Here is a 23,989-nt window from a genome sequence, read left to right as displayed (position 1 = left end):
GCACCAGGAACGTTCCGTCCATCGATGAGGGAGAGTCCTCCCGGGAGGGGCTTCCGTGCCTCCCATTCTGGGCACTTCCGGAGTTTCTGCAGGAAGTGCTGTCTTTGAGTCACTCTGTTTTGTCCCGAGGCTGCTGCGCGGAGAGGGACAGGTAAGCACATGCTGGAGGGTGGGGACGTGCGGGACGGCTTTAGTCCAGGCAGTCACAGGTCCTGGCTGCCCCGCTTTCCCTGGCCGGAGAAGAGCAGCCCCCAGCAGGCTGCGGGCACAGTTCCGGCTCAGGCTCACGCAAGGCCTAGACCGCGCTGCAGGGCCCCAGCACCCCGCCTTAATTTTCACCTTTGTTCCCTCCTGCTTTCCAGCTTTGGAGTCCATGTTAGGAGGAACTCGAACCACAAGGTTATAAACACGACACCTGCATTCCCTTCCAATCCTTCATGGTTTTCTTTTTTACACACAAAGCTTACAACCTTTACTTTTTCCAACTGGAAAACCAGTTTTTCCAACACATTTTTAAAAACAAATTATTCTTTTATCATATGCTGAAAGCCCTACCCATAACGAGCCCACTTCTGCCTTTGACTCTGTTCACCGACCTTTCATTTACTTCCTAAACCAACTCTTTTGGTAACTTTCAGTGAAGAGGTGGCTTTAACAAATATATTCTCCAGAGATCTCCAGAACCTTTGCGTGGGTCAGGGTGAAAGGTGCCGCCAGGATGTAAGCAGAACAGCTGAGTCCTCCGGGTAGGTGCCAGGTGCCATCTGCACAGGCCGCGTGTGTGGGAGACATGGAGTCAGACGCGCTTGCTCAAAATGCAGCCGCTGTCTCTGGCAGAGCACACAGGCCCCCGGGCCCTGTGGACAGGGCTGGTCCCAACGTATCCACGCCACTTCCTGGGCTTGGGGGGTGGTACACCAGAGGCTGCCCGCAGCAGGAAGCCCACGCAGAGGCCAGGGGCTCTTGTTCCACCTGGCAGAGACCCCCAGGAGCCAGGGGGCATCGTCAGAGCCTGGGGCCCTGGCAGGGGAGCCCAAGGGCACAGCAGCTGCAGGCCCTTGGCAAGACCGGAAGACGGTGAGTGGAAAGCCGGGGCGCGTGAAGTGACCTCGAGAAAGGGCTGTTCAGCTGTGAGTCCTGCATTTGCCCTTAGTGTTTCTTCCGGCGGTTTTGAAACCAGGTTTTTATCTGGACCTCTGAGAGCTGCATCTCCCTGGCCAGCCCCTTTGCTCCAGAGGGCCCAGGTACTGGTGGTGCCAGAAGACGCCCTCCAAGGCACGGACCTGCTCTGTGCTGAAAGTTGTGCGGACACGGGGCCGCCAAACAGGATCTTTGCTGCCTCTCTGTCCTGGGCCCCCACCCCAGCCCCTTACTGCCGCCGGGGTGGCTCCTCTCTCCTCTCAAGCACTAATCTTAGAAGCAGTTTAGGGTGGGTCAGAATCTTGTAGCCTCCAGCTGCATGACTCCTAAACCGTAGTTTCTAATCTTGTGGCTAATTTGGTCCTACAAAGAGAGTCTGCTTCTTAGGCAAGAAGGAGGTTTGTTTTGGGAAAGGGCTGTTATCTTTGTTTTAAACTATAAACTAAGTTCCTCTCAAAGTTCAGCCTATGCCCAGGAATGAACAAGAACAGGTTGGAGGTTAGAAGCAAGATGTAGCTGGTTAGGTTAGATCTCTTTCACTCTCTCGGTCATAATTTTGCAATGATGGTTTCAGTGGCATATCAGTGTTCATTTTATTCTCCATTTTATTGTGTGTCTACATCTGTACTTTTTTTTATAATACTCGAGAAAAACCTGCCTCTTTTATTAATTCTTTTCATTTTTTTTTCCACTGACAAGTTTGGTTTTGTTCATCTTCTCTATTGAATCTTGATTCTCTAATTTAGTAATTTATATTCTCATGTTAGTTATTTCTTCTTGCATTTATTTTGTGTTCCTTTTTCAGACAAGCTGAACATTTTGCTCACGATTTTTATCCTTTTATCCTTTACTAATGTAAATATTATATCCATAATTTTAAAAATATACCTGACACCACCTTTGCAAAATTATTGACAGTAAGAGAAGTTTGACACAGTTGATTTCATCTTACTTCTAACCTCCAAGATGTCCTTGGTCACTCCTGGGCATACGCCAAGCTAACTTGGAGAAGAACTTATAGTTTAACTTTAAAGCAAAGATGATAATAGCTCCTCCCAAAACTAAACTGCCTTTGTAAAATTAATGACAGTCTACAAGGTTATGTTTATGAGGGGGGCCTGAATTCTGCTAAGATGTAGGCAGAGTACACTGATAACCAGCCATTGTTATGGTCACAAGATTTGTGACTTCCTTAATCACTCCTATAGATAACATCACTATTGTAGAACCAAAGATTGGCCCTTTGAGAGTCTCTTCAGACTTTTGCATTTCTCATGACCAGTTGACTCCACCCAGCCCAGAAACTCATACCTTAACTGGTCCGGTGGCCCGCACCCAGAGGCTGACTCAGCACAGCTTTACTGCTTTCCATACCCCTCTGATTTCATCCCCAACCAATCAACATTCCCCATTCCCTAGTACCCAGCCCACCAAACTGTCCTTGAACAACTTTGAGTAGTAAGTCCATCTGCCCCCTTGGTGTCTTCATGTGAATTAAACTCTTTGTTTTCTCAGTGAAGTAATTTTGTCTTTCAGGCAGGCAGGAAAAAACCCTTCAGGCAGTTACATATCCTTTTGCTTTGTTTCAATATGCGGTATTTTCATTGACTTCCATTTTTATGTTATGGGAGAAGTTCATTTGGAAATACATCCAAGTGGATTTAAAAATATCACAGGTAGGAGAGTAACTTTGTATCTGATACTGACATCTAACTTAAATTGCATTGTGATTTAAGCATATGACCAGTTTCACAATCATACTTTAAGTGTTAAACTTACCTTCTTGTCTCATACATAATCCCTTGTAACACATATTAACTTTACAGTTGTCCCTGTGTATCTGTGGGGGATTGATTATAGGATCTCTGTGTATACCAAAATCTGAGGATACTGAAGTCCCTTATATAAATCTATGGACTTTCTCCTATGTACTTTAAGTCATCTCTAGATTATAATAGCTAATACAATGTAAATGTTATATAAATAACTGTTATACAGTATTTTGTTCGCATTACTTTTTATTGTTATTTATTTATTTATTTTTTCCCTGAGATTTTTTATTTGTGGTTGGTTGAATCTACAGATGAGGAACCCAAAAATTTGGGTTCCTCCAGGTTCTTACATATTAATTATGGCTTAGAAATAGAGTAAGTAGCCAATTTTTCTAATTAACTAGAAAATTTGTTTTCATTTATTATAATTCCTGACATTTAAATTTAATTCTATCTAAATATTTTGCATATTCAATTTGTCCAACTTTTTATATACTTTTTAATCTTTTCTTGTCTTATTTTGATTTGACTCTTTTTCACGCAGTACAAATTTTTCATTCCAAATTTCCATCACAATTTTAATAATTAGGTAGTCACACTCTAATTATATACTTTTAGTGGTGGTGCTTGAAACTTTATTATACATACCTAAGTCAATAAGGTTAAAATCTAAATTTAAAGTATATAATTATATTTATCTTTCACAGTACAAAAGCTTTAGAACACTTAAGCTTCAATCACTCTTCACGTCTTACATGTTTTTATAGTTCAGTTTAATAAGATAAAATTAACAAGATTTTAATAAGCGTAGTAAGCTTTCTATTTGACCTCATCTTGTTTCTTTGATTTACCTATATGTATGTAATTTTCTGCTTACGTTTTTTTACCTCTGTCCTGCCTTCTGAGATCATTTTTCTTACACATGTGATATCAATCTACATCCATGCTCATGATAATTGTGACTCAAATCCAACTAATTAATTTGTTTGTAAACTCTTTCTCTAGGGAAAAATTTAGGATCCATTCTTTATCTTTCAGAATTTTTGTCACTTATTCTTTTGGGCATTGGCCAAGGCTAAGCAGCTTAGACACATCTTTCTGAGAATTTTTCTTTTATTAGCTTTTATTTTCTTTGCTCTCTTTATTAAGATTTTATTTATTGTGTATTGGATCACATGTTGTTTTCCTCATTTGTCCTTTTTTTATTTATTTGGCATATATCTTAACTTTTCTAAGCTGTCAATTTTTAAAGTTTAATTTTAGAAATATCTTTAATTTTAAGAGCTTCTTATTTCTTGTTTTTTTTTTAATATATTCTTTCTTGTATTGTGAATGCAATATTTAATTCAATTACAGTTATTTTAAAGTTCTCTTCATCAATATCTTTTTTCTAAGGCAGTGCTTCTTAACCTTGGGGACACTGACATTGTGTTAAGGCATTTCACATGTTATAAAAGGATAGAGGTTTTGGAGATATTTTAATTTCACTAATTTAAGGAAGTTTTTGGAGGGAAAGAAGATAGATATGCAGCATGTATTGATAAGCTGCAGTGGGCATTGAAGAGTATTTGCTTTTTTCACTTGTTGGACTTTTTGAATGATCAGAAATTTTTACCCAGGATTTGCAGTGATCTTTTTAATATCTATGAAAACACATTAATCCCCTACTCATAACCACTTTGACAGATTCCTGTTGCATCCTGGTTAAAACAAAACCTTCTCATGATTTCCTACTCAAAATGCATGATAGTCTCACTCCATTTACCTCTGTAATCTAATCAGTCTTGTCATCATTCTGAGGCAGCTACATTGATCTCAGTTACTTTAGGTAACTAACATCCACTTAGATTTAGAGATTTACATATGCTGTTCCTTTTGCCAGGGGGGAAAAAAAAATCTAATTGAAGTATTACTTACTCCAGGAGAACTTCTCTAACCACCTCTATTTCCCCCAGATATTAATTATGTCTGGTCATTATAATTTTTTTTTATTTTGCCTTAGTTTTCTTTCAAAGCACTTTCATATTTTGTAACTATAGCATAGTCATTTTTGTGACTATTGTAAATACTTATTTCTTCTATAATGTTTTACAGTTTTATGAGGGTATGGATCACACATTTCCATTGAAAGCAATATTCTCAGTACCTACATGAAATGCCTAGCACAGCCTAGGCAGTAACTGTATACTTAACAATGAGTTAGTGACACTCAAATAATGCTATATGTATTTTTTTATATTTATTTATTTATTTATTTATTTACTTTCTTTTTTTTATTATTATTATACTTTAAGTTCTAGGGTACATGTGCATAATGTGCAGGTTTGTTACATATGTATACTTGTGCCATGTTGGTGTGCTGCACCCATCAACTCGTCAGCACCCATCAACTCGTCATTTACATCAGGTATAACTCCCAGTGAAATCCCTCCCCCCTCCCCCCTCCCCATAATAGGCCCCAGTGTGTGATGTTCCCCTTCCCGAGTCCAAGTGATATCATTGTTCAGTTCCCACCTATGAGTGAGAACATGCAGTGTTTGGTTTTCTGTTCTTGGGAGTAGTTTGCTAAGAATGATGGTTTCCAGCTGCATCCATGTCCCTACAAAGGATACAAACTCATCCTTTTTTATGGCTACATAGTATTCCATGGTGTATATGTGCCATATTTTCTTAATCCAGTCTGTCACTGATGGACATTTGGGTAGATTTCAAGTCTTTGCTATTGTGAATAGTGCCGCAATAAACATACGTGTGCATGTGTCTTTGTAGCAGCATGATTTATGATCTTTTGGGTATATACCCATTAATGGGATGGCTGGGTCATATGGTACATCTAGTTCTAGATCCTTGAGGAATTGCCATACTGTTTTCCATAATGGTTGAACTAGTTTACAATCCCACCAACAGTGTAAAAGTGTTCCTATTTCTCCACATCCTCTCCAGCACCTATTGTTTCCTGACTTTTTAATGATTGCCATTCTAACTGGTGTGAGATGGTATCTCATTGTGGTTTTGATTTGCATTTCTCTGATAGCCAGTGATGATGAGCATTTTTTCATGTGTCTGTTGGCTATATGAATGTCTTCTTTTGAGAAATGTCTGTTCATATCCTTTGCCCACTTGTTGATGGGGTTGTTTGTTTTTTTCTTGTAAATTTGTTTGAGTTCTTTATAGATTCTGGATATTAGCCCTTTGTCAGATGAGTAGATTGCAAAAATTTTCTCCCATTCTGTAGGTTGCCTGTTCACTCTGATGGTAGTTTCTTTTGCTGTGCAGAGCTCTTTAGTTTAATGAAATCCCATTTGTCAATTTTGGCTTTTGCTGCCGTTGCTTTTGGTGTTTTAGACATGAAGTCCTTGCCCATGCCTATGTCCTGAATGGTATTCCCTAGGTTTTCTTCTAGGGTTTTTATGGTATTAGATCTAACATTTAAGTCTCTAATCCATCTTGAATTAATTTTCCTATAGGGAGTAAGGAAAGGATCCAGTTTCAGCTTTCTACTTATAGCTAGCCAATTTTCCCAGCACCATTTATTAAATAGGGAATCCTTTCCCCATTTCTTGTTTTTCTCAGATTTGTCAAAGATCAGATGGCTGTAGATGTGTGGTATTATCTCTGAGGACTCTGTTCTGTTCGATTGGTCTATATCTCTGTTTTGGTACCAGTACCATGCTGTTTTGGTTACTGTAGCCTTGTAGTATAGTTAGAAGTCAGGTTAGCGTGATGCCTCCAGCTTTTTTCTTTTGACTTAGGATTGTCTTGGCAATGTGGGCTCTTTTTTGGTTCCATATGAACTTTAAAGCAGTGTTTTCCAATTCTGTGAAGAAACTCATTGGTAGCTTGATGGGGATGGCATTGAATCTATAAATAACCTTGGGCTATATGTATTTTCAATGTTGATAAGTACAATTGTGATGACCCCTCTTTTTAATATATAAGTTTGTGGTTATATAAAGTTATAAAGTTTAATCACTAAATAGAAGATTATTATATATAATAAAGAATGAGGAATATCTTGTAATATGTGTACATATATACGTGTGTGTGTATGTGTGTGTATATATATATATCTGTGTGTGTATGTTTGAGAGTTTTTCCTTTTAATTTTGAAATAACCAAAAATCTTCCTATTTTAAACATTATGCAAAACCTTATAACTCATTGGATTACAAGGTTTTTTGGTTTCTCAATTCTATCTCCCGCTCCTCTCTCCAGACACACACAAACACAGACACACACAGAGTTCTGTGATCCTGTTTTCCTTTCACAATGCTACTTTTGTTGCACATGGGATATTCTATCTCTTGTATGTACTATTATCAACAAAAATCTCAGAGAATTATGGTCTTGAAACCCTATTTTGTCATGAGTTGTTCAATAATTAAACTTACAGAGTATCTTTTCGGAACTATTAAGAGAAAGATGTTTCCATATTTATCACCAAATAACAAAGCTCATAGACAGGCATACTGTCTATGCAAATAGTAACCAAAAATTGCTTAGTATTTGAAAAGAACTATGTGCTGTTCCTTAGTACAGTAAATTCCTATTAGGTTTTAAAAAGCCAAAATAAGCGCTTTACCAAAGTCTTTGTTAACCTGTCTTAGTAAATTGATACTTTAACTCTAGATTATGGAAAAATACAACTCCATAAAGATCTTTAGTAATGCTCATATAAGAATAGCTTCTCCAGGCCGAGAAGGGTGGCTCACACCTGTAATCCTAGCACCTGGGTAAGCTAAGCAGGGTAGATTGCTGAAGCTCAGACCAGTTTCAGACCAGCCTGGGCAATACGATGAAACCTTCTCTCTACAAAAAATGCAAAAAAATTAGTGGGGCCTGGTGACCTACACCTGTAGGCCCAGCTACTCAGGAGGCTGAGGTGGGAGGATTGCTTGAGTCTGAGAGGTTGAGACTGCACCCTAGCCTGGGCAACAGAGTGAAAGCCTGTCTCACAAAAAAAACAAAAAAAAAAAAAAAGGAAAAAAGAAAGAAAGAAGAAAGATTCTCCAAATTTTCCTTAAATCTCTACTACATTACTTTGCTATTATTATAAAAATGTGGCAGGATACTATTTTATTATTATCATCAATCGTTACCCCTCTGTAATTGCTTCTGCCTCTTGATTTTTCAGTACCTTTCTGTTGTGGGAAAATAGTATAATGTTGAAAAATTAGACCTTCCTTGCCTCAAAGGCAAGTAATTTAATTCATAATTCTTTTCACATAAACATTTTACTGTTGTCCAAGTGTTTAAGTGTTTAATGGGCCCTAAGTTTATGTATATGTGTATGTAAGTAAAAATTTTTGGAGATTAGTGGATACTTGGCATTCTTATTAGCATTTGTTTGTATCTGTTAGGTAACTCCCTAAGAAACTAGTTAATTTACACAGTTGTCATTGATGAACACCAGATTTAAACCCAAGATGATCTATGTATAAAATGCTTACTCTTATACTGCGGAGTATACTCTTTAATATATGGTTAGTTTAATTGATACTGACCACCTTGGACTCACAATATCTCCTAAGGATATTTCTTTGAAATAAAATACTATATTAAGTATTCCATTATATTACATACATAAAATATTGCAGAAATCAAAATGGGTGGTATGACAATAATAGTTAGAAATCTGTCATTTAGATCTGCCCATGGTAATCCTGTATGGTTCATAGGCTAATACCTAAAGACAAATCCAACTCAAGTAAGGCATTGAATTATTGCACAAAAATATATTTTTCTTATGGGGAAAATATGCTGATGCTGATGGAATGCATACCTGTTTAATGTAAAAATTTGCCTTTTCTGTCACATTTTGAGAAAAATCCTGGTGTTTGTGTGCCACCATCATAATGGCCTCACTTTAGAACAATGATGTTTTTTGCCCTCAGATATATTTATTCCATTACTGTCATTTGGAATCAGCCCAGAGATAGAATAAGTTGCCAAAAGCACATCTGAAAGGTAAGCTCTCTGAGAGAAGGGATCTTTTTATTCTTAATAATGACTTCACTAACCTCTTACCTCCCAGGGTCAAGTACCGAAGTGGAATAAAGTTTTACGCAACAAAAATTTTTGATTCAATAAATGACTACAATAATATCATCTCTAAAACTGAACTAGTTTATGACTAAAAGGTGCATTTAAAAAAATATAACTGTTTTATCCTCTTCTAAAATAGTAGTCAAATTTCAAATTTCTTTATTTGCTCAAGCCCTTGTAAGTCTTGTAATAAATCACTAGATTAAAAACTCCTTTTATAAACTCAAACAATTCAAGAAGGAAGAAACTAATAATATCATTAAAAAGTGGGCAAAGGACATGAACAGACACTTCTCAAAAGAAGATACAGAAGTTGCCAAAAAACATGAAAAAATGTTCAACATCCCCAATCATTAGAGAAATGCAAATTAAAATCACAATAAGATACTATATCAGAGCAGTCAAAATGACTATGATTAAAAAGTCAAAGAACAATAGATATTGCCAAGAATAAGGAGAAAAGGGAAAATGTATTCTGTTGGTGGGACTGTACATTAGTAAAACCTCTAAGGAAAACAGTATGGAGATGTCTCAAAAAACTGTAATGAAAACTGTCAGTCAACCCAGCAATCCCACTACTAGTATCTACCCAAAAAAGGAAATTGTTTTAACAAAAAGACACCTGCAGGGCCGGGCACAGTTGCTCTGACCTGTAAGCCCAGCCCTCAGGGAGGCCAGGATAGGAAGATCACTTGAGCCACAGAGTTTTGAGGCCATAGTAAGCTATGATTACACCACTATATATCTAGCCTGAGAGACAGGGCAACATTGTGTCTCTTTAACCAGAGAGAGACACCTACACACATGTGTTTATTGCAGAATTATTTACAATAGCAAAGTCATGAAATTCAGCCGAAATATCCATCAACAGATGACTGGATAAAGAAAATGTGGCTTATATACACCATGGAATACTACACAGCCATAAGAAGAATGAAATCATGCCTTTTGCAGCAACATGGATGGAGGTGGATGCCATTATCCTAAGTGAAATAACTCAAACAGAAATTCAAATACTTCATATTCTCACTTGTAAGTGGCAACCTAACATTGGGTACACATGGACATACAGAGGGAAATAATAGACAACAGAGACTACAAAATCAGGGAGTGTGCGAGGGCAGTGAGAGCTGAAAAATTACTTTGGTTACAATATTCACTATTCAGGCGCACTAAAAGCCCAGATTTCACCACTACACAACATATCCATGTAACAAACAGCACATGTAGCCCCTGAATCTATGAAAACAAAAAATAAAAATTCTTATTATAAAATGTTGGCATAGTATTTGTATATACCATAAAATGAGTTAGCTACATGTTTGTAGATTGATTAAATAATTGTTCTGGAGTCATTTGTAATTGTTCACAAAGAGAAATCAGTGCCTCAGATTGTTTATTATAAATGAGGATAACAACAGTGTTTATTTAATAATGTTATTATTAAGATTCATTAACACATGTTAAGTTGTCAAGCATGTGAAAGAGAACCTGACATACGCATAAAGTAACTATTAACTATGAAGAGGAGAAGGATGATGATGATGATGATTATATAGAAATGAATCACAATTTGGCTTTTTTGGTTTGCTTGTTTTTAATATTCATAATAGAAGAAATCCCCACCTAACTAGCACTGAGCGTAGATATTTAATTATCTTTCTGTCACCTGGCCTTATCAGGCTACCAAAACATTTCCCTTCATCCTGTAAGGTCTATCCAGGAGAGACAAGGGATTTTGACCATGTTCTTAATTCATGAGGATTCCATAGGATTTCTAGATTCAGTGTTACACTGATAGGGAGTGAAGGGGAACAATTGGAGGTTGCATAGTCATTTCTGTTCTGGAAACCCCATCGTCTTCTCTGAAACATTTGCTTCTGTTTGTTTATTTGTACTAATATTTTAGTATGAAAACAATAGCAAACCACAGTATTTTATTTGTATAGTGTTTAGAACTGCTCAGGTCATGATCTCTAAATAGTGGAGCCTATCTCCAGGGATGAATTCTGCCCTCGTATAGATAGATACACTCTGACAAGATGAGATTTTCTTGTCCTTTTATTCCTGAATTTCTTCAGATGAGCTGAAGGTGAATTTCATTTTATCTCACTATAAATTACTATCAAGAGTGAGTAATATATTAATAAGGTTCCTATATAATAGCTCAATGGACTCATATCATGTGGCTACTACAGAGACCTGATTTTTAGTCATAGTGTACTTTGTCACTGGGTTATTCATTATCCAAATAATCTTTCACTCTAAGGCTTATCTTCATCTTAGCATCCAATGTGATACAATGCTTGTTTGGCTCAATTCACCAGCTATCATCTGGGTTTTCCTATTATAAAACAATCTAAAGGGATTGCAGTAAATGAAGCCAATTAAGTCAACCACTGAAGCAAGGAACACATAGTATTGTCAGACTCTGTTCAGTCAATAATATGTTCAGTTATTATGTCTTTATTTCTATAGCTATTGAAGGAATTTCTAAATACATATATCACTTATGTTTAAGATTTTTTTCCTGAATGTTGGAGCTTGTAAATATAATGGATCACTGTTATTGTTATATTTTAAGTAGTAATAATAATATGTTGCTTACACTGAACCATGCAACAAATTTACATGGTACTCTTGGCATTATTAACACTTCATTTGAGTTTTAATGAAGAGGAGATAACTAATTTAATTTTGGCATTTAACACTGTAACATGAGAATGAAGTGAAAGTTTTTATCATGAGAAGAATAATTTTTTTATAATTCTTTTATTGTGTGCTTTGTGTGTCTTAAAAATTCAGTTTTCATCTTTCTAAATAGGATTGATGCAGATAAATCGACAAAAAATAAATATTTCCCATTGTGTTTTCTTTGTAACTGATTGTTTTCTCAGTTTTATTTTTTTAAATCATTGAGTATGTGCTAAATGCTTTGGATTGCAATTTAAATTCATTCTTCAGGGGTTCAACACATTTATTTCTTTTTAAAATAAAAATAGAAACAATATAATTGAAAATTAAATCACCAACAGTTAAAGGTTTTTTCTTTCCTACCCATTATGTTGACAGTTTCATCAGTTCCACTTATATGACATAGAAAATAATATCCCACTTTTGTTGAGATGACTATTTCCATAATGTCAAATATTTAGAACATTTAAATGCATGAAAGCAATAGACTTGAGCCATTTAATCATTTTCTAAAAGTATACAATTTCCTTAAAGAAAAATCCTTCAGGCTGCCTTTCAGAGCTTGTGCTTGCTAATTTTAGACATCATTTGGACAAGATGTTTTTAGTTGCTATTAAAATTCACAAATTAGAAGTCTTTCTGTGCATGTGTATTTGTGTGTATATGGTTGTGAGTGTTTCAAAGCCAAGATGTGTTGAAGCCTTGTCAAGGGCAGAAGAAACTGAAGAAGTAGATAATACAGCTACAAAGTGCAGTGCAAAGGGAACATGACTCATGTCTTCAAAGAGAGTAGTAGGAAATGAGATGAGAGCAGTAATGGGGAACCAAGTCATATAAGACTTTGTAGGCTATTGTAAGAGTCAACAGGGAGCTATTGGAGTGTTTTGAGCTGAGAAATGACATGATCTGACTTAAACTTTAAAATAAACATTCTGGCTTGTCGTGAACAGGCTGCAGTGAGCATGAGAGGCTGAGAGACGAGTTAGCAGGCATTACAGTAAGCCAGATGATATATGATGTTTGTGTGGACCTGAGGGGTAGCAGTAAGGGTAATATAAAAAGCTGGATACAACAATTTTGAAGTTAGAGCCAAGTGATGCTGGTAATAATGGTCCTGAGTCATTATTGAAGGTTAAATTGTGTTCAGTACTTATTATTTGATAGGAAAGAGAATGTGCTATCCATTTTGGAAACATTGCCGTGAAAATGATAAAAACAAGTCACATTATGTTTTAAATTTTAAAGAGTAGGTTTCTATTCTGGAAGAAATCACTTACATGAATTAGCACATAATATGACAATCATAGGAAGAGAATTCACCCCTCCCACAGAAAACTGATATCCCTAACAATAAGCTCCTGAAAACACAGCCACATTCCCTGCATTCAAGTCTTATTTTTTATTGTACATTTGGTTCAGTAAATTCTGATAGTAGGACTTCACAGAAGCTGCACTGATATGGAATAACAGCAAGGGAAATGTCTAGAAAAAAATTTTAAAAGCTACCCTGAAGCAGGAGGACAAATCATAGACTAAAGGATGATTGATTATTGACTTTAGGGTGAAAAAGAAAATTTGGACTGAAGAGGCCGGGCATGTTGCCTCATGTCCGTAATCCTAGCACTTTGGGAGGCCAAGGTGGGCAGATCACTTGAGCCCAGGAGTTTGAGACCAGCCTGGCCAACAAGGCAAAACCCTGTCTCCACTAAAACTACAAAGAATGAGCTGGGTATGGTGGTGTGCCCCTGTAGTCCCACCTACTCTGGAGGCTGAGGTGGGAGAACCTCTTGAGCTTGGGAGGTGAAGGCTGCAGTGAGCCAAGAGCTCGCCACTGCACTCCAGCCTGAGTGACAGAGTGAGACCCTGTCTCAGAACAAAAAACAAAAAACAGAAAACAAAAAAAAAAAGAAAAAGAAAAAAAAGAATTAGATTAAAAAAGGGATATCTAGTTGGAAAGCAATACAATAATCTACATGGGGAATAATGAAGGCATATATTTTCTAAGTATTGCTAGAATTGATGGTAGCCAAATTTTAGTTTGCTACAGGATCTAATAAATGTTTTTTCCAAACCAATGTTGAAACACATTTGATATAATAATAAAATAAATAATGTGAGTTGTTCCGTTAACCTATATTTCACAAAGTTGAGTGACACATTTTATAGTCTTAGTATTAACAAATTATAAAATTCACAATGCATATTAAAGCATATGAGGCTATTTATCAAGATACCCAAGAGCTCAAATTACAGCAAAATCAGTAGTAAATGATTACTTTATGCCAAGCCTTATGCTGGGTCCTATGAGGCAATATACAAAAAATATGAAATGTTACTTCAGCAGAGAGAATTTAGAAATATATACATAAGGTTACACATCAACACAATGAGGTGTTATGATAATAAATATTAAATCTTACAGGAAGATTCCAGGAAATCATTCCAAAGATTTCTAAGGGGACTTTTGTGTGCAAAGTACGAAATATACATTACCATTTTAACCTGCCTTCTAAACTCCAACTCTTGATTGCCAGTTCGTGCTGGCTTTATACCAACTCCATTATACAAAACTCCAATATTCTATAACGAATTCCTTCATTTCTCTATAAGGTGCTGCTTTTCTTTTTATTTTTCTGTTAATGAAACTCTTTACTTGCTTATCTCAGAAGTTAGACATATTAAAGTTCATTTTACTCCACGCATTTATTTCTCATTTTCCATATCTAATCACCTGCTAAATTCTATCAATTCTCTTCCCACTACATCTTGAAAATTATCTGCCATTCCCTTCTAAAGTTTCCTCTTGTTAATATCCTGGTCGGGTTTTCATAGTCTACTTTATTTGTTGCAATATCTATCCAACTATCCAACTCCAGGTGTTTGGATTCTAATCTTTTTAATCCGTTCTTCACACTGCCATCCAAGTTATCTTCCTAACAACAGAAAATTCCTCATTTTTCTTTACAAAAACCATCTGAGGAGCCTCACTATCTACAAAATACTGTTCAAATTCTTTAGAATAGCATGCAAATACCTCAATTACTTGAATCTAAATTACCTCTCCCTTTTCAACATTTGAATGCAAATACTCTTTCCATTTTTACCACATCATCACTTGCATGAATTCTTTCTGAAATTAATGAGTTAATCACACTAGTCAACTCACTACCCTGAAAATATTCCCTAAACTTTACATCCCCTGTACCTCTTTTTTATACTATTCTCTTGGACAGAAATGTCATCGAACTCTTTTATTATAAATAAAATACCAGTTATAATTTGTCTTTGATTGATTTCAATTTTGGAAAAGAAATTATAGATTCTAGAACTTTTTAAACAAGCGTTTATATTGGCAATCTTGGGGACTTATGTTTGTGGCATTGCCCAATAAAAAATTTTGTTTTAGTAAAAATTTGTATTTAAGTTAATATCAGTAATGAAAAGTGAACAAAATGAAACTACAGAGTTTGATGAATTTGGGCTTGTGAATACAATCATGAATGCAGGACCTAGATAAAGAAATGTAACATTGGCAGCAACCAAAATGCCCTGCCCCTCCCAAGACTATATACTCAACCAAAGATACCACCAGCTTAACTTCTACCACCATAGGTATTAATACGTGTGATTTTCTTTTACTTTAGATAATAGAACTATTACAATAACACTCTTTTGTGCCTACCTTAGTTCACTCAGCATTTTATTTTGGAAACTCCTCTCTATTGTGGCTTGTAATTGTAGCATGTTCATTGTCTCTGTTTTATAGTTTATTCATTCATTGAATGGATAAGCTACAGCATAATTACCCATTCCGATATTGAGAAATACTTGTGTTGTTCACAATATTTGGCTAATGTTTATAGTTTTGTAAATATCTTATACCTGTATTTGGTGAACATAGAGATGCATTTCCATATGTTATCAGCTCATGAACAGAATTACTGGGTCAAGGAAGTTGTAACTTGGTGTTAATAGATTCTGTCAAACAGTTTGCCAAAATGCCTACACCAATTTAATCTCTCACAAACAGAATAAGAGAATTTGATTTGCTCCACACACCTACCAATACTTGACATTTTTGTCTTTCTTAGCTTATGTATTCTACTGAGTATGTCAGGATGTTAATTTTAGGTTTTTAATTTGCTTTTCCCTGATGATTAATGAAGTTGTACACACCTTCTGATATTTATTGGTCACTTGGATAACTTCTGCTGTAAAGTGCTTTTTAAAGTCTTTTCCTTTTTTTTTTTTTTTCTATTTTCCTGGTTGAGCTATTTATTATTTATTTAGAAGAGCTCTTTATATCATCAGAAATCTTTGTCAGCTGTATGTGCCACCAGTGTCTTCTCCCACAACATGGGTTGCCTTTTCACATTCTTACTGATAACTTTTGATAAAAGATGTTCTTATCATTAGTAAAACTTATTATCTCTCCTTTCTGTACTTATTTTGAATGTCTTTTAAGAAATCTCTGCCTTCTCCCAAATTATGAAGATATTCTTATATGTTACCTTATAAACTTTATTATTTTACTTTCCATATGTAAATTTATAAATCATTTGAAATTGTTTTTGTCAAAGGAATGAGAAAACAAAATTCATACTTAAAAAATATAGCCCATCCACACAGTCTTACTGATTGATAATACATTCTTTCATTCTTTTCCCATTGCACTGCAGTATTGAATTTCTGTATTTCTTTGAGAATGTTTTGAGCTTTATATTTTTTTAATGGTATTGAAGAATTACAGATTAATTAGAATTTGAAAATCATACTATATTTATTCTACGGTAATAGACAATTAACTAGAATGAAATATTCAATATTCCTTTTGTAAACTATTTATTTTGATTATACATAAAAATTAAAAATGGCACCAGTTTTTTCTTAACTCACTTGTAATGGTATTTTATTCTCTAATGGTTAAAATTTTGTTTTTAGTACTTCATCTAATATCTAAATATTCATCTTTTCTATCATACAAATCCAATCTCACTAAATTAATTCTCTTTATTCATAATATTGTATCCTACTTGAGTTGCTCAGTAGTCTTTTTCAACATGTAATTGCTCAATCCTAATTTTCTGTGGCTATTCTCAAGTAATTCCTCCTTTACTCAAATTTGTTTCCAGTCTTTCTATATCTAGATCTACCAATTCAGTCTCATTACTATATCTTCCAAATGAGCTTAGATCATAATTTCAAAAGACACAATTCCAAATGCCATCATCCCAAATGTTGGAATCCCAAAAGATCAAAATCTCTAAAGTCTGAAATCCTTTGCCTCTAAATGAATCCCCAAACCATAATGACATATTTGGAATTAGATGAAATCAAGGCTTCTAAAAGTGAATTTTAAGGTATTACTCATAGTTTGCTTTTCCATTCAGCCCAGTTCATTTGGCAGAACATTCAAATGAGTGGATTGGACATGTGATATGGCAATGACAAAACTTTATTTTAAAAATGTGTTATTTACCTGTATTGATATTCCTTCTAGCCAATAAAATTTCAAAAGATTTTAAAGAACTAAAGTTACCTTTACATGAAGAAACCAGGGAAGTCACTGACTGATTCAAAAATAATTATAGGCATAGTAGTATAAGAAGATGCTTATGAAATGGTGTTGCTGTTTGATCACCAATACTGTTTCTGCCAAGTTTGTAGTTTGTATATAAATGCATGCAGAACGGATTTCCACATACCCAAAACAACATATGAGCATGGCATAGACAATGGGAACATTTACCAGGGAATGCTCATGTTAGTCTCTATCAACCTATAGAATAATTTCAAAAAGATCAGTGCCATGTAGAAAATAAATGTGACTGTGTTCTCCAAGGTCAGCCATGTCCTAAAAGAAAAAGAAAAAAATAAAATAGTTATTTCTTGTGCTACAAGATTTCAAAATATAGTTAATAATCATGATAATCAGTAAACTTTTATGGATTGCCTGTAATCTATCCCTGTAATATACTTTTTATATGTCACATTTTCTTTTTAGTTTTCTTAGGTTTTTTTTTTTTTAGTTTTGTATTTGCTTTTTTTTACTATTTTAAATTGTTGGCATTATTGTTATAATTTGCTATGTTACATATTTCATCTTCACATTATTTCCATTACTGGAATAATTTTTTATAGAGAATTTGAGAGCGTTCTAGTTTATTTTATGCAATTCGTTTTGCAAATTAAATTCCACAAAAGTGCATTATTACAAGGTTGACTCTGTGTAATCATTGGCTGTATGCTTAAGCACTGAAATTTTCTCAGTAAATAAAGAGATGGCCTTTTTGTACATCTGCATTTGTGAAAGATAAAATTTTTCAAGATCTTGGCTATTTGGGCTTCTATATATGTGGTGGTAATCCATCATGGTTTTTGATCAATCTCATCAAAAGACTTAGATTGTTCATCATGGTGTTGATGACTGCAGGTCTAAAGCTGAGTACACACAATTATCAACATTGACTGTAGTTACATGTGTTTATGAGTATCTATTTTTGACCTTTTTATGAATATGGTTCATCTGCTTGTAATTGTTATACCTGTGCAACTATGTTATCATTGTCTATTTTATTGTGTAAAGTGGCCTATAAAGCATTTTGTCATGGTTTTACATGTTTCTCAAATCTCCTTTTAAAAAAAGCATATAAATATTTTTAAATACTCTTAGTTATTTTTTCTACAGGGATTTCAGTCTTTTAGGATTTCAACATTCAGGATTATGGTGGTTAGGACTGTGTTTTTGGTATTATGATCAGCTCCTTTCAAAATCTGACTTAAGATGCATTTCTCTTAGAAAGACTCTTTTAGATAATCACATATATTGTTGCAGTAGGTAGCTAGTCAGACATGAGCAGGGCAAGGCAGCCTGCCTCCACCCACAAACACACAAGGAATGTTAGGTGACCATCGGGTGGTGGTCAGATGGTTGTTAACTGTCTTTCTAAAATAATGATGGGTTATAGTCAGCACCGGGGAAAGCCAGTCTCCCAATAACCAGAAACACCTGAAACTGGTGATCAGCAGCTTCCTGACAGGATCTCAGGAATTGGGCGAGTGGGCTCAAGCATGTGCATTAAGAGGCAAATGGTGGACTTTAACTGATATATGACCTTGTAGGGACATTTGACTGGTAAGGGAAGAAAACCTCAAATGAGCATGCATACAGCTCCAGTAAACACACTGCACATGCGGCCCCTTCCAAGTGCTGGCAAGGCACTGCATGTGCAGACAGCCTGTCCCAAGGGAAGAATTAGGGGGAGAAGGACTGCAAGACCCCAGAAGCATGCCAACAAGTAATCACAACCCCAATTCAAAGGGTCAGTTGCGCACTTGATCTCTCAAGTCACCCACTTGGCCCTCTTCCAAGCGTACTGTACTTCCTTCATTCCTGCTCAAAAACTTTTTAATAAACTTTCACCCCTGCTTTAATACTGACCTCAGTCTCTGCTTCTGCCTTATGCCCCTCGTAAAATTCTTTCTTCTGAGGAGGCAAGAACGGAGATTGTTGCAGATCCATACAGATTCGCCACTGGTAAGACTATAAACTTAATTATTAAGTTATAAATTGTTTCCTGTTCATGTATTACGTATTTTATAGAGCATAAACCACATAGGTTTTTTGCATTTTCCAGTTTTCATCTAGACTGTTTCTCTAATATTTAACCCTTTTTCTTTTCCTTTTTTGCTATATAAATTCTACCTAGTTAAGCCACCCTTTGTTATTTATCAACCTGGATATTACACTGTGAGCCTTTACAGTTAAAGACCTCTTTAAAAATATTCTCTATGCATTTGGGTTGCATAACATGTATATTTAAAGAAAACATTTACAACATCGGAATATATTCAACCTTTAAGGAACATTTATTTAAAAATTTCATTAAGAATCTTAAATACCTGTATATCATAATGGCCACATACATTTGAACTATTGGCCTACAGTTTCTCTATTATATTGAACATGTCCTTGATTTTTGTTCATCCATTTTCTAGTTTAATTTGTAGTTAAAAACAATGCACTTTTCAGGGAGTACATTATATAGGTTGAAATACAAAAAATACAGTGAACCATAAAGTTCTAATAGCAAAACCTACTCATTATAAAATCTGCCAAACTATTGATTCCCAAAGAAAACCATAACAACCCAAGTTCTTTCTGCCTACTGCATTAAAAAAAAAAGACCACAGCATTGTAGTAGAGAAAGAATTTAATAGACACAAGGCCAGTCACACCGAGGAGATGGAGTTAGTACTCAAATCATATTATCCAAAGCTCATGGTTTATGTAGGAGTTTTGAAAACACAGTTTGGGGAAGGTGTGGGGGTGACTAGATTTGCTGCTGATTGGCTAGGGCAGAGATGAAATCATAGTGGGTAGAAATTGTTCTGCATGCTGAATTGCTTCTGGATGGGGCCATAGAAGTGGAGTTGACAGGTCCAGGTGGGTCCAGGTGGAGCCATGGATGTCAGACATTCAAAAAAAACAAACAAACAAAAAATAAAAACAAAAAAACCCTGAAAGTATATCTCCAAATGCCAGTCACCAATAGTGATGCTATCAGCAGGAATAATTGGGGAAGTTGCCTATCTTATAACCTCTGGAATAATGCCTGATAATTGTTTATGTCTAAGCCTTGGCAGGACTCAATCTCCTCTTCCCAGCCCCCATCCCCCAGCCTGATGGTCTCCCATTAGTTTTACACAAGCTATTGAGTATGGAGAGAGGCCTATTATCATTTAAACTATAGCCTAAATGTCTCTCAAGTTAGCTCTGCCCAAAAGCCCAGGAATAACTAAGGGAAAGGCAAGATGTGAGGTGAGTTAGGTCAGATCTCTTTCAGTGTCATAATTTTTTCATTGATACAATTTTGCAAAGGTTGTTTGAAAACTCTAGTCTTCCAAATGAGCCAAAGTTAAGTCTTAATAATATTCAAAGAAACCTTCTCTATGGTTTATCTGACCAAACTTGCAAAAATGAGAAATAGTAGTGTTTTAGCCCTTTAGATTTTTCTCAAAGTGTTACAGGAAAGGGTCCAGATCCAGACCCCAGGAGAGGTTCTTGGATCTCGCACAAGAAAGGATTCAGAACAAGTCCATAGAGTAAAGTAAAAGCAAGTTGATTAAGAAAGTAAAGGAATAAAGGAATGGCTACTCCATAGAGCAGCTCCGAGGGCTACTGGTTGCCTATTTTTATGGTTATTTCTTGATGATATGCTAAACAAGGGGTGTTTTATGCATGCGTCCCCATTTTAGACCATATAGGGTAACTTCCTGACATTGCCATGGCATTTCTAAAGTGTCGTGGCACTGGTGAGAGTGTAGCAGTGAGGATGGCCAGAGGTTATTCTCATTGCCATTTTGGTTTTGGTGGGATTTAGCTGACTTCTTTACTGCAACCTGTTTTATCAGTCTTTACTGCAACCTGTTTTATGACCTGTATCTTGTGCTGACCTTGTATCTCATCTTGTGACTTAGAATGCCTTAACCATCTGGAAATGTTGCCCAGTAGGTTTTAGCCTCATTTTACCCAACTACTATTCAAGATGAAGTTGCTGTGGTTCACATGCCTCTGACAAAAAAACATTGTTCATATTATGCTTCTATTTCATAGATTGCAGACACTACTTCTTGGTACATGCTGCCAACAAACATGGAATATAGTGATGACTAAAGATAATGTTGCAGCTATTATACTGGCAGATTTTGCCTTTGAAAATAAAACAATATGAAACTTTTTCAGTTTCTTTTTAATTTCCCCTGAATAACTGCAGTACTCACAGACACACTGGATGCTACTCAAATCCTTTATATTTCTAGGTGATATTTTGTGCCCAGCCAAATTTCAAATGGAGTGTTTTAGGCATCTCTATATCTGGTTTAACACAGCTAATGTGATTAATGATAAAAATTTATTTATTTCTGATGAAAGGCACTTCGATGTACTAGCTACACAGAACATGTGGCTAGTGATTCATTTCAAATGCATTTTTTCTCTATAGATTATAGAAATAAAACTATGCAAAAATAAAGGTAGAGATTGAAAATAAAAGGAAATGGTAGAAATAAAAAAAGTAACAAAAATAAATAATCTTTTTGATTATTTTGATTATCAGTAGGCTAGACATAGCTGACAAAAAATCAGTGAACTTGAAAATATGTATATGTCAATAGAAATGTACAAAATTGATGTACAAAGAAAAAAATAGAGAAAAGAACATCCAAGAACTGTGGTACGATTTCAAAAGGCGTAACATACCCGTAACCAACATACTAGAAAGAAAACACAAAGACAACGATTGAGAATAAATATTTGAAGTGACAATGGCTGAGAATTTTCCAAAAATAGTAACAGATGGCAAAGTACATATCCAGAAAGATCAAAGAGGACTGAATCATGTAAACATGAAATACTAAAACAAACAGACAAACAAAAATACACCCAGGCCTATCATATTCATACTGCAGAAAACCAAAGACAAGGGAAAATCTTGAAAGCAGTTAGACAAATTAAGAATAATGATATTTTCTGTGGCATAGTAGATAAAATTTTGATGAGATAAATTAAAGAGAAATCAAAGAGAATTTCTACCTAGGACTTGAATATTTGATCTACATGTTACCATTTTTGTATATATCCAAACTATAATATTTTATAATCTAGTTTAAGAGATAAATGATTATACATTTTAATATATATGTTACAATAGATTCCTAGAATACTTCTGAAGACTTTTAAAAAATTGTTAAGTGGCTTTTTTGATTTACTGTGCTATTATGTGGGAAAGATCATCAAACATTTTAGTCGTAGTGAAAGAAATAAAGACACAGAGACAAAGTATAGAGAGAGAAAGGTGGGGCCCAGGGGACCAGTGCTGTGCTTACAGAGGACCCATGCTGGCACCAGTCTCTGAGTTCCCTCGGTATTTGTTGCTCAGAAGATGAGGGAGTGAATCAGCAGTAAGACATACAGATGCCTGGAGATGTTCCATTTGCCCAGGGATGGGCAGGAGACAGATGTTTTTCTTTTGCTGAGATTTAGGAGAATGGTACTGACCTTCAACCACAAGCAGGCTCTAAGCATTTGCCTAACAAAGCACATTCCTTACAGCCCAAAATCCTTTAAACCTTAATTACCACAGCGATGTCTCTAGCAAGGACAAGATTGGGGGTAGAGTCACAGATTAACAGCATCTCAACTTCCTGAGCCCAGTACAAACACGTCCCACCATATATCTCTCAACTTCCTGAGCCCGGTACAAACACATTTCTCAACTCGGAGACTACCATATATCTCAACTTTAGAAAAACACCACCTGGAAAATCCCCGATAAGGACACAGCCGTTTGTGGTTTTACTGAAAGCGCGGGAACCAATAGAAAACTGCTAAATGTATAACTTAAAATGTTAACCAATTGTAATGCTGTAACCTAGAGAAATCCCTTGTTCCTCTGTAACCTTACAAGTCCTGTTTACATCGGGCTATAAAAAGCAAGCACATGCATTGTTCGGGGCCCTCGTGTAAGCTGTGAAGCGGAGGGACCAAGTTCGAACTTGCAGTAAAGATCCTTGCCACTTGCCTTTGACTCTGGACTCTGGTGGTCTTCTTTGGGGAATAAACGGACTGGGCATAACAGTAGTGAGATGTTCAAATTCTATCATTCTGAAAGGTTTCGCTGAGTCCAGGCCTCCAAATAAGTCACAGTAGAAAGGTGATCAGTTCTCAGCTTCTGCAGAAAGCTGCGGAAGAACTGGGGTCATCAAAGATAGGGTTCACTCTGCTGTGACAAACTACACTCAAAATAATTTGTATTTGTCTTTTCCAAGAACTGTGTAGAACAGCTTATAGGATTAAAAGCCTGTTATATAATAAAAGAATATTTCAAAAGTGAAATCAACCCTAAATATCCATAGAAAATCCTAGACAAGGCTTCCATTTATACTCCTTGGACATCCAACACCTGTACCAATTTTAAACCATGACTATGCAAAGTATAAAATCAGTAGTAATATATATATATAAGCAAATCTAAAAATTCACATAAGAATTAAATTTAAATTCAATTAAGATTAGCATAGATGAGATTTTAAAGTCCATTCTTTTAAAACAAAAAAGCACGTCTACTTATTCACTCAAGAATCTCCCACATTCCGGAAACACTGGTAACTGTTCTATTTTGTTTCATGCTAATGAGGAGAAACAATTGGAAAGAAAGGCAAGACTCATTTGCTGAGAAGAGTCAAAGATAAAAGTTCTCTTTCAAAGGTTTCCTGTCTAAAGCTTTCCTACAAAAAAAAAAAAAAAGGCTTCAGATCTTATTTTCAAGGAATCTTAA

General features: G+C 35.6%; 1 pseudogene; it reads right to left on the bottom strand.

Annotated features, from left to right (window-relative positions):
- Positions 1-810: 810 nt before the first annotated feature.
- LOC111527684 overlaps positions 811-23,989 on the bottom strand; it is a 167,504-nt pseudogene continuing 144,325 nt past the window's right edge.

The sequence above is a fragment of the Piliocolobus tephrosceles genome, chromosome X, assembly GCF_002776525.5.
Source record: "Piliocolobus tephrosceles isolate RC106 chromosome X, ASM277652v3, whole genome shotgun sequence".
Lineage (NCBI taxonomy): Eukaryota > Metazoa > Chordata > Mammalia > Primates > Cercopithecidae > Piliocolobus > Piliocolobus tephrosceles.
The sequence above is the reverse complement of the archived record's forward strand: the minus strand, read 5'-3'. Positions and strand labels throughout refer to the sequence as shown.